This window comes from Triturus cristatus, chromosome 1_1 (assembly GCF_964204655.1).
Source record: "Triturus cristatus chromosome 1_1, aTriCri1.1, whole genome shotgun sequence".
NCBI lineage: Eukaryota > Metazoa > Chordata > Amphibia > Caudata > Salamandridae > Triturus > Triturus cristatus.
This window is the reverse complement of record NC_140579.1, coordinates 767110283-767127853: the sequence shown is the minus strand read 5'-3', so window position 1 is coordinate 767127853 and position 17571 is coordinate 767110283.

Genomic DNA, 17571 nt, shown 5'->3' with positions numbered 1-17571 from the left:
AATTAAATCTCTGTCAACAATTCTTCTCTGCACACAGACTCATGGTTTGATGGTAGGCACAAAACAGTATTCCTCATTGTTACCAGTACACATTAACTTATGGTGAAAACATACTCCATAATATTTCACATATTCAAAACAGTTAAATATCTCGCAAACAAGAAAATGTAAATCACAACTTTAAACAAATAATCATAATTATTTTATTTATATCAAAATTAACCACAAACACCCCCTCTCAAACTCATAACTCACCTTTAAAATTAGTTAGTTGTGAAAGAAATGTGGCAGTCACACAGCAGTTTATCAGACCAGAATCTCTGAGCTGAACACCTCTCTCCTCTCAGCAGAACCAGTTAATGGCACAGTTTCCCTCTCTTTTTTCACACATATACATGTTAATTTCAAATCTCAGTGCTTCCCACATTTTTTCAAATGAAATCACACATTTCTATTGGTTGAAAACTTCAACCCCTTTCCAAATGTACCCTTCCCCCAACTTGACTTCTGCCTGCTACCATAGCAACAGGTCATGGAACACAGGTGTGAGCAGAGAGGTCAGAAGTTCAACAGACAATGTTTCATTTCCAAAGAGCAAGAGTGCTTGACTTTTCAAACCTAACAGCAAATCCAAACTACTGTTCTTTGTTCACACATTTTTCTGAACCAATACAATACATGCTTTTTAAAATTTAAACATACAGCCTAGTTTTTAGTGTAGAATGGTTTGAAACAGCCAATGAGTTCTTTATATAAAAAAAAGTATGTGTGCCCCCATTTTTCAACTGTCTTTCATTTCTTTTTGCCTTTCTACTGAAAGACACCTCCTGAGTGCATCCAGATCTCCTTTGAAGATGTTCACAGTGTGGATTGTAGGTCACAGCTATGTCTTCTGGAGTGAAAAATTTGCAGAAAAAAGAGGTATGGTGAGAGACCTTGCTTTGCCAAATGTAGACATCAAATGGATTGGTCAGAGAGGGTTAAAGTGGCACCAATTAATGCCTTTGGTGAAAACCTTTCTACATCTCCCACAGCCTAACCTTATTATTGTGCACTGTGGTGGAAATGACCTAGGCACTTTAACTGGGGTAGGTCTGGAAATGCTTTTTAAGGACACCTTTGTGCAATTGATGTCACTTTTTCCACAAACTGCCTTCGTATATTCTAACATATGCCAAAGGCAAAAGTGGAACTGGTCCAACCAATTTTGTCCGCAGATTGACAAAGCAAGGAAGCACGTCAACAAATCTATTTCTGCTTTCCTCAGAGACTATGGTATGGGTTCTATATACCACAACAACTTGCGTTACAACATGCAAGACATTTATAGAGGAGACGGTGTACACTTCACTGATGAAGGCAACAGAGTCTTCCTCTTGAACTTTAGACACTTACTTGTAGGTACCAAAAAACAAACAATAAACACAAGGGCTCTTTTTAGAGCCACCTTATATCTAAACACTTAAATGCGATTTTTTATTATTTTTTTAAAAAAGTTTTTTTTCGGGTGCGCGCTGGGTGCGCGCACTCAGCGATATTTTTTTCCAAAATATAAATCTTTTTTTTTGCCCTACAAGGTCCTACTGTGACCCCCTTACAATGCCTAGTGGGTCAATATCTCCCCACTCTGCCCCCTTTTCAAGTTCTCCCCCTTTGTTTATCACCCCCTCTTTATGCGAGAGACAAAATGGCGGCCGCCGCTTCCTGATTTCCACCGATTCGAATGTTTACTGACATCTAACAACCAATCAGAAGTGCGCTCGCGCACGGCAAGGTGCGCGCACAGTACTTTTTCAGTGCGCGCACGCTGCCCGCTTACAGATATATATATTGATTTAAATGCTAATTTCTCAGGAAATACTGAACAGATTTACACCAAACCTGCAAAAGGCACTTCATGGACCTTATGGCTACCTCTCTGCCAAATTTCACATAATTCTGTTCAGCCGTTCGGGCTGTAGCTGCGACTAAAGTCCCTATGGAGAAATGCATGGGGAAAACGTGTTTTGGGACCCCCCTTTTTTCTCGGCCCCTGCTTGACGAATCACCCCGAGACTTTCAGGGTAGGAGCTGAGCAGAGCGCCCCATTAGTTTTGAAAATTTCGCGAGGATTCGTCAACCGGAACCAAAGTAATTCAAAATAGAATTTTGAGATTTCCTATGGAAACACGGTCCTAACTATAACTACCTACTGGCGACCGCCAGTAGGTAATATATATATATATATATATAGATATATATATATCTATATATATATATATATATCCATATGTATTTTGCACAGTATAGAATGTTAATTTAGCGTATTTGCACACTGAAATATCATAGTACTGTAATATTTGCGTATTTGCACAGCAAGATTGATCTTGTCATCATGTTACATACCATGATAAGTGTTACCTATAAAAATCGGCAGGGTGGGGGTTTGTCGCAGAAATTATACATACATAGGATTAGAATGTCCGTTTGTTACAGCATATGCATATCACTATTCATAACATAAGAAGGGCTGCATACCTGCTGTATTTTTGTGGTTCCATAATTTATGATTTATACTAGTATGGTTTTCACTGTAGGTCCCGTGCAGCAAAACACTATTTAATATGTTACAATTTCGCACTTGCGTTTTTTCTATATTATTAATGTTCATTATTTATAGATGTAGCTAAGTACAAGGTATGTCTAATGTAATGAAGATATACGCAATAAGCAAGCCATGTATATTATATACGTTGTTTCAATTTAATTGATGTACGGCATATTTGGTTACCTAGGTATCTTTCACTTGAAGTATGTCCTCTATATTTATGATGTATAATGTCAACAATCATCAAGGGTTTCCTTTAAATGGTTTCCAAAGATGCAGCGTGATTATGTGATCAAGGCCACAGGACGTGGCCGAAACATGGGCAGCACGAGCGTTGTAAATAAAACTTAAAATGTGAGCACCATTAAGACACTGGAGTCCGTTGCATCTGTTTGCAAATGCAAGAATAGTATCTGGATGCGTTGCTTTGGAGATATATATATATATTCACTAAAAAAAACATAGGTTTCAGGGGCGTTATAGTTAGCTGGACATTTCCCTTTTTTTAAATTCATATTTAACTTTATTGGTCACAGTCACATAAACAAAAAAATAATAATAGAAAAGAGGATGCACATCATTTTGTCTTTCACAAGCAAAAAACAAAAAAAACAACATTCTTCTCTTACATTGAATATACATAGATAAGTGACTACAGATGGATAAATGCACTAAACACTTACATATATGTCACATCAAATCATAACATGTCAAGTTTCACCAATAGTTACAAAGAGTACTTTTAATTTTAATCCCACTGCAGGCTAGACCAAAGCCGACCAAATTTAACCAAGGATCTCAATCCCCTTGCTTTTGCCAGTGCTAGTTCCATTTTGCACACCCCCCTCAATAACAGCCAAAATTCAATAATGGTGGGGCTGGATATTTCTATCCACACCCTAGCAATAGTCAGACGAGCACAAACTATAAAAATTGATACAAAAGAATTTGACACATTGCCAGTATCTGGTAGTAGCCCTAATAAGATTTCCTTCTCTGACAAGACCGTTGTTTTGCCAGTTAACTTACTCAGTTCCTGAGCAATCCTACACCAAAAATCGGCAAGCTTAGGGCACGTGACAAACATATGTCGTAGGTCTGCAGCGAATTCGTTACACTTAGGGCAATATGATTTAATAGAAATAGTAATGCTTGAGGCAGCCCATTTGGAAATCACTTTTGGAGTGTAATAAAGCATAAATAAAATACGATGCTGTTGTAGTTTTAAATTAATTGAAGTGACAGAAGAGTTTATTCTGGCAAGTGAATCTGAGACCTCATCAGAGGTCACCTCTACACCAAACATAATATTTAATTTAGCTGTAACTTGAACCATATCATCATCAAGTTCATCCATAAAACAGCCATAGACTCACCCTATAAGGCCACGATTACCATTTTTAAAAATTACACGAAGAACTTCTGTTGGTTAAGGGAGAGCCAACAGTCCTTTCCCTTGCATAAAAAAAATCCTAATTTGTAAATATTTGAAAAATATGTTATGCGTAAGCCCATATTCCAAAACTAATGACTCAAAAGACTTAAAACCATATTCATCATAGCGCTGCCCCAGCTTTGTAATTCCCTGTTGTTGCCATAATTGCGTAACTGAATCCGAAAAAATATCGGGAAGCTTTGGATTGCCCCAAAGATAAGTAAATTCGTGCCAGTCTGGAAGATTAAACTTTTTACAGATGTCTTGCCAGATCTGATAGATATGACGGGTAGTCTTAAATCGAACTCTTTTGTAGTAATTGGGGTCTGACATAGACTGCAGCAAGAAGCCAGTATTTGGACCATATGCCAACTGGTATGAAAGCCAGGGTTTCCTCCCCTCAGGTCCCGTTAATAAGGACTGAATTCGACTAACAAAAGCGGCCCAAAAATACATTCTAAAGTTTGTAAGTTTAAAACCTCCCTGCTTGAAAGACAACTTAATGTATCTAAGCGCTCGTCTTGCTCTTCGATAATTCCAGATAAAGCTTCCTACAACACTATCTAAACGCTTAAAAAATGACACTGGGATTCTTAAAGGAATGGCACGGAAAAGATAGAGAAATTTGGGCAATATATTCATCTTTACGATATTGCACCTCCCAATAATAGTCAACGGGAGCTTTTGCCACCTGCATAGGTCATTAGTAACCTTTTTCAAAAGCGATGTATAGTTTAAATCAAATATTTCATCGATACGTTCGCTGAGGCGGACCCCCAAATATATAGCCGACGTTGTAATACCTAATGAGGATGGGGCAGATGTCAGTGCATAATTGAGAATAGATTGTGTCTCATTCAAATTCAATTTGTAACCAGAGAAAGATCCGAATCTCTGCGCCTCTTGTGTTAATTCTAAGAAAGTTTCTACTGGCCTTGTAGAAAACACAGCAATATCATCCGCATATGCGGTGACTTTCACGGGAATACCATTAAGAACAATTGGTAATATGGTCATATTATAAAGTAAATGTTTAATAAAAGGCTCAATATATCATGCAAATAATAAAGGGGAGAGCGGACACCCTTGCCGTGTACCACGGGCAATAATAAACACAGACGAGGCATAGCCACTATACTTAATCCTGGCAGAGGGTTTATAATAGAGTTTCTGAATAGCCGAGATAAACCTCCGACCGAGGCCGAAAGAGCCCATCGTGCACCACAAAGAGCCCCAGGCCACCCGGTCGAAGGCCTTCTCGGCATCCAACATAATCATCCCAATCTGCTGGTCCAAATGATTTGCAACATCGAATACGGCTATAGCAGTATTAATATGCACAACAGTATCCCTACCAGGAATAAAGCCGTGTTGTTCTTCAGACACTAAATAATGCATCAAAGGGGCAAGACGGGATGCTAAAAGTTTAGAAAAAAATTTGGCGTCTGAATTAATTAAAGATATCGGTCTATTTGAGCCTAAGTTATCAGGTGGCTTATCTTTTTTGGGGAATACCACAATATTAGTTTTATTCCAAGAAGGGGGAGAATCACCACCCGTAAGTATCCCATTAATCAAAACTAACAGAATTGGAGCTAAAAGATCCCTGAATGTTTTGTCAAATTCGAGTGGTATAGTAACCTCAACAGCTTTACCCGTGGGCAGTGCCCCAATTGCAAGATTGAGCTCTGCAAGATCAGCATTTCTCTCCAAGCTTGAAATCTGAACCGGGTCCAGTCGCGGCAAATCACTCTCTTGTATGTAAGTACTAGCTAACTGTATATTAAAACTTGTAGCTTCTCTATACAACTCAGTATAGAATAAACAAAACTGTTCCACAATCTCCTGCGGTTTTGAAAAGACATTACCATTTAACCCAATAACTTTTTTTATATAGACCTTAGCTTTTTGATCTGCTAACTGATGAGCCAGTACTCGTCCAACCCGTTCGCCGTATTCGTACTGCCGAGTTCTATACTTAATAAAATTAGTTGCCACTTTATCTTTAAGTCTTCTGCTAAGCTTTGCTCTCATATCTACGACCTGTAAATATATTTGATGCTCCTCCACATCTTTTAAAGCAATAGATTGGGCATGGTGCTGTTCTAACTCCATATACTTCCTATGCTCACTATTCATTAAATTGAAAAAAGACCGATTTTGTTTAATTATATTTTGGAGTGTGGCCCCCCTTACATATGCCTTCAGACAGTCTTTTTTTTGTGTAGCTCTCCCTTATCTTTCCGCAGTGTTCCTCTCCGACATTCCTCAGTTGGTCAGCAGCTGAGGCAAGCAGGAGCCGATAGTGGCGGCCATCAGCTGAGAGTCGGCGGAGGAACTCTCAAAGGCGGAAACGTTCCGCCATCTCCCTTCCCCCTCCCCTTAGCTGGACATTTCCCTCATGCAAAACCCTAGAAATTCCCCCGTTATAGTTAGTTCAGCTAACTATAACTCGCGCCCCCGTGATGTCAATGACCATGTCATGAGTGATGTAATATGTGACGTCATCAGCAGTGCATTGCGGGGGCGCGAGTTATAGTTAGCTGAACTAACTATAACAGGGAAATTTCTAGGGTTTTGTACGAGGGAAATATCCAGCTAACTATAACACCCCTGAAACCTATGGTTTTTTCAGTGAATTTCTAAGGTTTTTTAAATGCCAATTCCTAACTATAACGCCCCTGAAACCTTTGGTTTTTTCAGTGAATTTCAAAGGTTTTTTAAATGCCAATTCCTAACTATAACCTGCATGAAACCTATGGTTTTTTCAGTGAATTTCAAAGGTTTTTTAAATGCTAATTCCTATCTATAACTTATCTCTGAAGATATCATGAAAAGCATTATTTTTTAAAAGTAGGGTGCACATTAGTTTTGTGGAAAAGCATCTTTGTGATTGATTAAGTAAGAAAAAGCAGTTTCAACGTGGAGTACATATCAAAGGATAACATTTGCTCAGATCAACCACACCTGCTACTTGCATTTGGAAGGCACTGTTCGAACTTAAAACAGTCGTCAACTTTTAACCTGCACGTGTCGTTAAATATTCAAGAAAATGTCACAAAAAAATATTGTTAAGTTTTAAAAAATTGATGAACTTTTAACCTTCACGTGTTGTAGAATGTTCTAGAAAGTGTGTTGATAGAATACGTTGCACTTCTGACTTCTATGTGTTGTTGAATATTTAAAAAATGGTTCATATGGAAAATCAAAAAGAAACCAATAGAGAAGTTTTGAACCCTAAAAGAATCAAGGAACTATTCTAATGTATTCTTTACATGTATTTATGTGTGCAGCAACAAAATTATAGACACAACAGCACTAGGAAGAGGAATAAGCAGGGAGTGGGGGGAGAGGGGGAGATGGGCAGAATGGCACACATGCACAATTAAGTACAACACACATATAGACTAACAATGGCCAAAATGAAACACACCAGCTGCACCTCCCTCCCACGAGCCCCCACACTTTTGTATGGTGCGCTGTTGTATCTCCTGCACTCGTATGCCACACCATTGTAATGCCCATTTGCGCATGTCCTGCTACATTCCAACTACAACATCACAGTGCCGTTTGGAGGTGGTGCATGACAGTTTACAACATCAACTGCTGCGGCTCTTGTAGCAGGCCACACCAGAACACAGAGACACACTTACCGCACTTCCTGTACACGGACATGTCCGAGACACCCCGTTCCCCTTGCTGGATAGGCACACCCCTGCACTGACCTGTGAACCCCAGACCAGCACACGGATGCGTGCGTAGCTACACATCCAGGCTCACTGCCAACGCTGAGGTGACAGCACACTGTGATGTTACAGGGCTCGTGCCTATCATGCTAAGACAATGACCACAGGGACACACTTACTAAGATGTGGGTTTGGGGGGCATTGGCGGTCCTGGAGTTGTTGAGATGAGTCTTCTGGCCCTCATGGGTATCCCTGTATCATGCTCATTGACTCTATGGTACCTGTGGGTGTTCTGGTGTGGTTCTTGGCTGTGTTCCCTTTCATGGTGCAGGTAGTTGTCCTGCTTAACACCAGCAGAAAGCAGGTGTAAAATCCCTGGTGCTAACATGTCTTATCGCCGGAATTTGTTTCGCATTGCAATTGGTGTGAAAGTTGTGATGTGATTTTTGTCGTGTGCAGAACAATATACGAACTGAGCAGTGTATCTCATCAAGATCCAGCACCTGACGAACTATTCCTAATCAATATAAATACAATGAGATTTCTTAATAGATTTTGTGTGTACACTGTAAGTGCAGCCAATACCTCAGTGCAATTCAATACAGGATTTTAGTATTTAGAATAAATTGGAAAGGTGCACCTCGTGTCTTTTTGCACGGGAACGGCTACTCTCCATTTCATTATCAGCACTTTAACGGAAGTAAAGTTGAGATAAATCCAACACACTATTCAGAAGTTGGTGCAAACTGCAGATATCACCAGTATTCCAGCGATAAGTGCCCCAAAATTTAACACCATGGTGGACTCCATCAAATAACAGTAATAAGAACAAGAAAGAGTCACACAGCAGTTAAGAGAACAACCAAAAACGTTATTTTTTTTTTTTCCAAACTTTATTTTTTATAATAATAAATATATAAACGAAAAACTATTTTCAAACTTTATTTTTTTATTAACATATATATGAACAATAAACTAATAAACAAAATGTAACAACAAGGCAGAACACTACTGTGGGGACAATGGATGTCGACGACAGACCTGGAAAATAAGAAAGATTGTTAAAAAAAACAACATGGTATTCTCAACTAAATAACACAAGAAGCAAATCACAGATATATAAAATGCATACAGCTAACAAACGTTTATAAGTTTAACTTACAAAAACTGTAAATGTTGCCGCTTTAAAATATTTACCGAATCTGAAGAAAATGTTTTGCAGAAGGCACCACACCAACAACGTTTTTCTTCAGTGGTGAGGAAATGTTTTACTGTTCCAAGGAGCAAACAAAGACCAATGCCACCTTCGTCACTCGCAAGATTTGCCAAAGAGTTCTGTTACAAGGAGATCCTAACAAAAAATACTTGTGCGGCACAGCAAGTATGATGAAACACCTAAGGACCCTTCATCCAAACAATCTTGCACGAGAAGAGTGCAAACAGATGAGAAACACTCCTGTTCTGTATCTGTAAAAAAGAATCACAAATAAATGTATATTAATAACTTTCAAATGTATACTATTCCATTACTGTACAAACACATATTATATAAAAACTGACTATGAAACTATAGCCCTGAACCACAGGTGTGACGATCATTAAAACACTACATGCATAGTGCATACTACTTTGAAGCAGTTCATGCCCTAAAGCCTACCACACTAAAAGACTACATGCTAACTGACTAAATGATTACAGTACTATAAGGAGACACACTGGGTGACTCACAGGGTGTTTGCTAGAAGAGTATGAATACTAACTAGGGAATAGAAGGTGTGAAACACAACTGTGTAGGTGATTAGAGGACTGCATCCATACTGCATAGGCATTTAAAGCAGTCCATGTGCTAAGGCCTGGCTCACTGCATGACTACTTGGGTACTGACAAAATGATTATCGTACAGCAAGGAGAGTGCCTAGGTGAATTTATAAGTACTAGGCTTTTCGCACAGGGAATAGATTAGTACTTGGTACTGAATGGGTCACTAGAGGAGTGCAAAGGCAGTGACAAGTGCTGGACTGTTTGGATACTGACTAGGAAATTGAAAGTGTGAAAGACAAGTGTCTAGGTGGTTAGAAGACTGCATGCATAGTGCATAGGGGTTTGAAGCAGTCCATCTGCTAAGGCCTGGCTCAGTGTATGAATACTTAGGCACTGACTGAATGATTAGAGTACTGCAAAGATAGTATCTTGGTGAATTTATAAGTGTTTGGGTTTTAGCACAGTGAATGGATTAGTACATGGTGCTGAATGGGTCACTAGAGGACTGCAAAGAGAGTGACAGGGTATTTCCTGAAAGTGTATGGATACTGACTAGGGAATTGAAGGTGTGAAAGACAATTGTGTAGGTTGTTAGAGGACTGCATACATAGAGGATAAGGGTTTGAAGCAGTCCATATACTAAGGCCTGGGTCACTGGATGAGTACTTGGGTACTGACTGAATGATTAGAGTACTGCAAGGAGAGTGCCTGGGTGAATTTATTAGGGTTTGGCGCTGTGAATGGATTGGTACATGATGCTGAATGGGTCACTAGAGGAGTGCAACGGCAGTGACAGGGTGTTTGCTGGAAGTGAACGGATACTGACTGGGGAATTGAAGGTGTGAAAGACAAGTGTATAGGTGGTTAGAGGACTACATGCATAGTGGATATAGGTTTGACGTAGTCCATGTGCTAAAACCTGGCTCAGTGCATGAATACTTAGGCAGTGACTGAATCATTAGAGTACTGGAAAGAGAGTGTCTAGGTGAATTTATAAGTGTTTGAGTTTTGGCACAGTCAATGGATTAGTACATGCTGTTGAATAGGTCTCTAGAGGACTGCAAAGGAAGTGACAGGATGTTTCCTGGAAGTGTATGGATACTGACTAGGGAATTGAAGGTGTAAAAGACAAGTGTATATAATGTCAGAACACTTTTATTTGAAGCAATCTATTTGGTACTTAGAAACTGACTAAATAATCAGACTACTTCTAGGACAGTGCTTAGGTAAAACTTTAAAATGTTCAGTTCTGCCACAGTGAACAGAATAGTACATGGTACTGCACCTTAGTGTCAAACCCTGACTCATTTTATCAATGCATAAGCAAAGACTAGCTTCTAATGCTACTAAAACTTGACAACATGAGAGCTTTTAAATTAGTTATCTGTCAGCAAATACACAATGTTACCAAATGCTTCTCTCACAGTGGTTCTCAAATGCACACAGACTCACAGTGTAATTCTAGACAACAACCACTATACCTAGGAGTTTACCAAAAATCATTCACTACTGTGGAAGTGATAAGCGAACTGCACACAATCTTCATATTTCAAGACTGCACTTTTGTGTCAAAGCCTGACTCATTTAATCAAAGTATAAGCAAAGACTGGCTTCTAATGCTACTAAAACTTCACAACATGACCAGTTTTAAAACAGGTATATGTCAGCAAATACACGATGTTACCAAATGCTTCTCTCACAATCCTTACCCAAATGCACACAGACTCACAGTGTGATTTTAGACAAGCAACACTATCCTAGGAGTTTACCAAAATTCATTCACTACTCTGGAAGAGTTAATGGTACTGCACACAATCTACATATTTAAGTACACCACATCAGTGTCAAAGCATGACTCATTTAATCAACGCATAAGCAAAGACTGGATTCTAATCCTACTAAAACTTCACAACATGACAGGTTTTAAAACAGTTATCTGTCAGCAAATACATGATGTTACCAAATGCTTCTCACACACTGATCCCAAATACACACTAACTCACAGTGTGATTCTAGACAAACAACACTATCCCTAGCAGCTTACCAAAACTCATTCACTACAGTGGAAGTGGTAAGGGAACTGCACACAATCTACATATTTCATGACTGCACTTTAGTGTCAATGCCTGACTCATTTAATCAACGCATAAGCAATGACTGGCTTCTAATGCTACTAAAACTTGACAACATGACAAGTTTTAAAACAGTTATCTGTCAGCAAATACATGATGTTACCAAATGATTCTCTCACACTGATCCCAAATACACACTAACTCACAGTGTGATTCTAGACAAGCACCACTATCTCTATGAGCTTACCAAAACTCATTCACTACAGTGCAAGTGGTAAGGGAACTGCACACAATCTACATATTTCACGACTGCAATTTACTGTCAATGCCTCACTCATTTAATGAAAGCATAAGCCATAACTGTCTTCTAATGCTACTCAAACTTGACAACCTGACTGGTTTTAAAACAGTTATCTGTCAGCAAATACATGATATTACCAAATGCTTCTCTCACAGTGGTTCCCAAATGCACACAGACTCACTGTGTGATTCTAGACAAACAACACTATCCCTTGCACTATATCAAAACACATCTAGAAGTAGTACTACATTTTAGCATAGAAACATAACATAACTCATTTCACAAATTCATAAACAATGACTGGTTTCTAATTCTACCAAAATATAAAAACTGCACAGTTATCTGTCTACAAACACATGAAAAACACAAATGCCTATCACTGAATGGTTTCTACATGCACACACATTGTAGAGAAAAAAAGTACTCCCTACACTTTAGCAGGAAAAATACATTAGTCTAATTAAAATCAAAATACATACATCCCCTCACAATTAAATAACTCATCTTTCAAGTTCTTTTGTAGATTAAGAAGTATATCAGTCACTCACCATATTTTCTTTTACAGAATCTCTGCACTGTGCACCTCTCAGCAAAAACAAAGAATGGAAAAGTTTCCCTTTCATTTTCCACACATATACATGTAAACATCAAATCACAATCCTTCGCACATAAACTCAAAAGCAAACACACATTTCTATTGGTTAAACATTTCAACCTTTTCCAACTGAAGTACATTTCAACCCTTCCCCCAATCTGCCTTCTGCCTGTTACCATAGAAACAGGTCATGGAACACTGCACTGAGCTCACAGGTCACAAGTTCAGCACACAATGTTCCTACACAAGACAGGAAGTGTGCTTGACTTTTCAACATATCAGCTTATCATATATAATGTTCCTTACAATCTGTTTTTGATAACAAATAACAATCATACCTTTAAAAAACAAAAATATACACCCTACCTTTCAGTGTAGAAAGTTGTTATACAACCAATGATTTCTTGTCGTTTTTCAAATACCGTTGCCGTGGATCCGCGCACCCACCGCGAGAGAATCTGTGCATCCAACGCGATAGGATGCGTGTACCGTGCGCGCATTTCGCCGCTGAGATCTAGCAGATCTAGAGGGTCAGAGTATTTCCACTCTGCCCCCTTTGTATCTTTTACACACTTATTCCCCTTCCATCTTCAGCCTCGCTTCTACCGAGGCAGAAAATGGCCACCAACAGTTCCTGGTTTCGAATGTAGAGAGACGCGCGTGATCGGGAGGGTACGCGCTCCGTTCGGGGAGGGTGCACTTACGGTGCGGGTACGGTCTGCGGATCCTCCGCGGCCATAGATATCACTAACTTTTTACCCTAATTTTCTCAGGAAATACTGAACAGATTCACACCAAATATGCAAAAGGCATGAGTCCGAACTGAGGACTACCTTCATGCCAAATTTGGTGTCTATCCGTTCAGCGGTTTGGGCTGTAGCTGCGACAACAGATCCTATGGGAAATTGTATGGGATCCTCCTTTTTTCTCGGCCCCCGCTTCACGGATCACCGCAAAACTTTCAGGGTAGAAGCGGAGCGGAGCTGGCCAAAAGTTTGGAGAATTTCGCGACGATTAGTCAATCAGCGCCAAAGATATTCCCAATAGAATGTTGCGGATTTCCTACGGAAAATAGGTCCTAACTATAACTATCTACTGGCGACCGTAGTTGGTCTGTGTCGAGAGGGGAATTTGACATTCTGCACTGCATCATAAGAACATTGGCACTTGAGGCAGCCTTCTATATATATATATATATTATCTACTGATGACATCATCCATTAAGTCTGTGTTTCTGAACAGTTTTATTATGTTTAATATATATAGGGAAAGGCCTGTTGAAAAATAAATGGGTGTACAAGTGTGTGAATAGATGATTTTCTAGGTGCGTAACTGACTCTATAAGTGAGTCATTAAATGTATCTTACTGCAGACTAGTGACTGTGTGAATGTCTGTATGTGTCTGTGTGTTGGTGTATAAGTGGCTGCATGGTTTTTTGAATAGCTATATGAATGTCTATATGGGTTATTGATTGGTTGTCTGAGTATCTGTATGGGTGCCTGAGTGTTTGTGTGGGTAGGGTGTGTGTGACTCTGTGACTAGATGTGTGAGTGGGTGATTCAGTGGGTGCATATTTTTAAGAGTGTATCTGTGATGGACTGTATGGTTGGATGAGTGTATGTATAGGTGTGTTAGTGATTGAATGTATCTCTCAGTGGTACATGTGTGAGTAACTACATATGTGAAAGGCAGTATACATGTGTATAAGAGTATATAAGTGGGTAGATGTGAGAGTGTGTGATTGTGAGAGTGGCTGTATGGATGAGTGTGTGCTTGTATCAGTGATTGTATAAGAGCGTAAGAATGTGGTACTATTTTTATGAGTAAGTGAACTTGTGTGTGTATAACTGCATAGGTGAGTAAATGGGAGTGTGATTAATTATTTCCATGACTGACTAGGTGTGTGAGTATGTCTATGGATGATTGGTGGTGTCTGAGTGTCTATATAGGTGTATAAATGCATATGATAGTCCTGTACTGAGTGACTGTAAGTATAGTGACTCTACAGGTGAGTGAGTGGAGGTGTGTGTAGACCTAAGACTCAATGAGTGTGTATGTAGTTATTGGTATTGGAGTATCTATGGTTTTGAGAATGGAAGTCTGATATTTTGAGTCGGTGTATCAAAGGTTATATTAGGGTGTGAGAAGATGCACTAATTTATCACATGGATGACGTCATCAGTGATGTCATTTGAGATGTCATCAGTGATGTCACTGACCATGTCATGAGTGATGTAATATGTGACGTCATCAGCAGTGCATTGCGGGGGCGCGAGTTATAGTTAGCTGAACTAACTATAACAGGGGAATTTCTAGGGTTTTGTACGAGGGAAATGTCCAGCTAACTATAACGCCCCTGAAACCTAGGTTTTTTTTAGTGAATTTCTAAGGTTTTTTAAATGCCAATTCCTAACTATAACGCCCCTGAAATCTTTGGTTTTTTCAGTGAATTTCAAAGGTTTTTTAAATGCCAATTCCTAACTATAACGTGCATGAAACCTATGGTTTTTTCAGTGAATTTCAAGGGTTTTTTAAATGCTAATTCCTATCTATAACTTATCTCTGAAGATATCATGTTTAATGATTTTGATTGGATTTCTATATTTTTCAAATTCAGTGTGTCATTTCATTAATTACATTTTTGTTAAAATACTTTTTTATCACCATTTTTAAATGTATTTTTTTAATTAATTCTTTTAAAAATTAAAAAATATTATTTGAACTTAATTGGTTTTTCAAACATATTTTTTTATATTTTTCAAAATATTTTTTTAACTATATGTGCAAAACTTTATTTTCTATATTTTTTTCAATGTTTTTGCACCCTAAGCGCACCGTTCTCGATCCCTTCGCGATAGCATCCGCGCATGGTATGCGGCGGGTACGTGGTTAGTGTGCGATTTCAATGCGACTGGTACGCGACTCCTAGCCTATATGCGACACGTTCGTTGCACGTAACGCGACGTTTACGTGCTTCCGCCATGCATCATCTGGGTCTATGACGTGGTGGGTGCGCGGATCCCGCGAAGTATTTAACATTTAAAAAAACATATTTATGTATTGCATGTGAATATTATTTGAAGACAAACTCTAAACTAGTCTTAAAACTAATATATTTTGACATCTAATCCTTTATTTCTTTTTAATTCAATTTTGCAGATGCGCGCAGGGTGCATGCTGCATACGCTCACGGTGCACGGATCCCATGTGACCTGCAAAAAAAGAGATTTGATTGGTTCATTACACTTCCTGTTCTAACTACTGAAAGACCCCACCCATTTCAATCATTCTTCTTTGAGCTTCTTTGGAGAACCACCTCTTTGGAGAGAAGAACATTTTTTAGACTAAGTTTACACTTAGCTCTAATTTTTTTCAACCATAAATGGCTTCAGGGCAGCAGGCATCACCTGCATCACCTCAAACCTCTGAGGATGAATTTTTGCCGGAGTTACCACGCAAAGAACGTTTCTCTTCAGTGGTATGGAAATTTTTTACTTTTCCCGAGGGACAGAATAAAACCAATGCCACCTTGGTCACATGCAAGATTTGCAAAAGAGTCCTATCGAGAGGGGATCCTAACAAGAAATACTCTTGCGGCACGACAAGTATGATGAAGCACATGAGGACCCTTCATCCAAACAATCTTGCGCCTTCCACCTCATCGCAGCCGAGCACATCAAGAGTGCATCCATCAGACCAAACCTTGGACATCCGTCCTCAATTTCAATTTTTAAAAGTGCTCTGCACTAAGTGCAATAAGACTTTGTGCTATGGCGAGCAGTCGATCGATCTGATCTGCCGCCGCCAAGAAAGTCATATTTGCTAGGTTTTTTTTTTTTTTATTGTTCCCTGAAGTTCATTCTTTGGTTTCTCCTGTTTTGTTTTTTGTTTTTTGTTTTTCAGAAAAATCAAAAAAATCCCAAAATTGTTCAGAAAACCCCCCAAAAAATATAAAAGACGAAAGAAGAAGTTCTTGTAAGAACTAAATTTCCTGGTTTAAAAAAGAGGTACATTTCTTTGTTAGTGTGTGAAAGTTTACATGAATGTATGTGTAGTACGTAATTGACTGAATGAATGCATTTGTAGTGTATGGTGAATGTATAAGTGCAGAACTATAAGGAAGTGCTGCAGCATCACACAGTAACCTCTTTAGCTGCAGTGTGCTGTATTACTTCCGAAGCACAGGGATGCAACATATGTACATAAATATGTTGCAAATCTATGCTTCTGTCTGCACGGCTGCTTAAACTGCAGCCATGTGGTGACAAAGGCACCCTTGCACAATAGTGCAAGGATATATGTGTCATGTGCTGTTTGTTTTTCTACAGGAAGACACACCTTCCTGTACAAAAACAATGAGAAAATGCATTTTTCTCCTTCAATGTATGCTGAACATTTCAGCATGCATTGAAGATACAAAAATGTAGAGAAATTAAAACAATTCTCTTTGTTGTGCTTTCCTACACCAATTGTAGAATGGTGTACCATTCACACACATATAAAGATTTATGATTTATGATAAATCTAGACATGTGTCTTGTTCTATGAGTATTAAGTGCAATCATGCACAACAACACATATAAAACACCCTTTCAACACAAAGTGGTTTAAATGATGAGGTTGTATATACATGGAGTATAAAAAGTGCACAGAGTGCCTTTTCCTCTCTTTGTAAATATAAAAGAGTGTCTTGCACAATAACTATGTTCCAAAAAGTGACATATTTCCGTTTTTAAATTTCCTTGCGAATGATAAAAGTAAGCACAGAGTTTTGTCTGCAAAGACGTTCAAAGAAGAATGATTGAAATGATTGCGGTCCTTCAACAGCTAAAAACGTGAAATATTATGAACCCCTCAAATCTCGTTTTTTGCAGGTCACATGATATCTGATTATGGTCAGATTTCAAAACTACATAAACAGAGTGTTTTTAGAAACGTGATTCAACTTTGTAGCTTCTTGCAGGCCTCTTCATTCTGCATATTGAGACTTAGTTAAACTTACCTTCACAGTAATAGGATTAAAAAATGGTATTTATTTTTTGCTGTTTTTCATTCAAATAAAAATTGTTAAACATTGCTTATTTTAAAATTTGGATCTGTGAAAGAAAAAAAAAATTATAACATATAATAATA